Raw genomic sequence first — 1,673 nt, 5'->3', positions numbered from 1 at the left:
ATATATATATATATATATATATATATATATATACACACACACACACACACACACACATACACATACATACATACATACATACACACACACACTGTACATGCATACATACACACACACACATTATGCAGACAATGGAGATGCGTATATCCATGAATATTTCCCCCACACTTCCTCTCTTTTCACTACCAGCCACTGCAGTTGAAATATTGATTACATGTACAGAAGCACAAGCACTAACAGCAGTGATATGTAAATTAAATAATTACATCCCACAGCCTAGAGAATCCTTCCTTTTACCAGGACAGATTGGTTAATTTGTCCTCAACTTGTTAGGCTGCACATTTCAGGATCAAGTTCAGCAATGGCAGAAAGTCATGTAAACTGAGAGGCATAGCTATATGCTCCAATTTAGCTGCTAGCTAATAGTTAAAGTGAGTATAAATGATAACTATTAGGTGTTTAGCTCTGGTAATAGCAAACTGAACTATCAAGTTAAGCCAGTTTAACCTGCTTACAGTGGGGCTAAATTTGACACTGGAAATTTTGGGAACAGCATGCTTTCCCTAAAGCAAGGGGTAGGCTATGTTAGCTTGGATCCTTTTTATTTAATTTTATTGACATTCTTCCCTTTTACCTTCTTAGTGTGAACACTGCACTCTTTTTGCCCACTCAGCTGATGATAACTTCAAATACCACCACTTATTATACCCAGCCACTTCCATATGACATACAACTTGCACTCAGATTATCACTGATGAAAGTGGGCCAGGGCCTTCCTTTGTGCCATTTCTCTGCAAAACTGAAATATTGGCGCAGTTGCTGAGCAGTAAATTGTTACACCTAATACTTAAATCTATTTCTTAGAAAGAACAAGGGCCTGAGGAATATAAACTAAACATGAGAGACAAGCAGCTAGGTGGAGATGACATGATGTATCAGTTTACTATAATTTCTCTTTTATATATAAAAAAAATTAAGAATAGCATCTTGTATTATCACAATGTCTGCCGAACAGTGTAAAATGAGCAAGCAAGAAATTACTGCAATAGCTCCAGTTATTAAAAATGCATTATTTCCTTATTAACAATTCAAAACAGATGCCAAGGATCATCTCTGCTAGAAATAAAACTGCTGGAGTGAATAAAACATCCAGCAATTAGCTAAAAGCAGATCAGAAATGCTCCAGATTTCACTGTAGTACACTCATTAATTGTTTCTTTTCAAAGCAAATTTCACTTTATATTCTGGGCTACAAAATTAATTCCTTTGCATATTTTCTAAATAAAGCTGAAAACCTAAAATTAGAATTAAGCAACCATTCCGAGACACTTCCATTTCCAATCATTTCCATTAATAACAAACAAACGGAAAGATTTACAGCTATATTAAATTACAAATGGTCAGCTCAATGTTATAAATTAGGGGTCAGTAATATTTGGGCTGGAGTGCTAAAAACAACCCAGCCTCAACCCAGGCCTCAATTTAGTGCACCCGAGGCACATAGAGGGGAGCTGTGAAGGGCCCGATCCTCATTGCTGGTGGTGGTGCACACATGCCTCTGGGCAGATGACAAGGGAGTGGCCAGGGTTGCACTGCCCCAGCCCCTTGCCCACTGTGCATGTACAGCCACTTCCACCACAGAGCCAATGCTGGAGCTCCAGACTTGGTGTAGT

At 38.3% G+C, this 1,673-nt stretch overlaps 1 long non-coding RNA gene across 1 annotated transcript in view; it reads right to left on the bottom strand.

The window, feature by feature from the left end:
* The window catches only part of LOC109289137, a 287,443-nt gene that overhangs the window by 2,934 nt on the left and 282,836 nt on the right, over positions 1-1,673 (bottom strand). The window lies entirely within an intron of this gene.

This window comes from Gavialis gangeticus, unplaced genomic scaffold (assembly GCF_001723915.1).
Source record: "Gavialis gangeticus isolate Ggan-Ray unplaced genomic scaffold, GavGan_comp1, whole genome shotgun sequence".
NCBI classification, from domain to species: Eukaryota; Metazoa; Chordata; order Crocodylia; family Gavialidae; genus Gavialis; species Gavialis gangeticus.
Note: the sequence above shows the minus strand (reverse complement) of the source record. Positions and strands in the feature narration are given on the sequence as shown.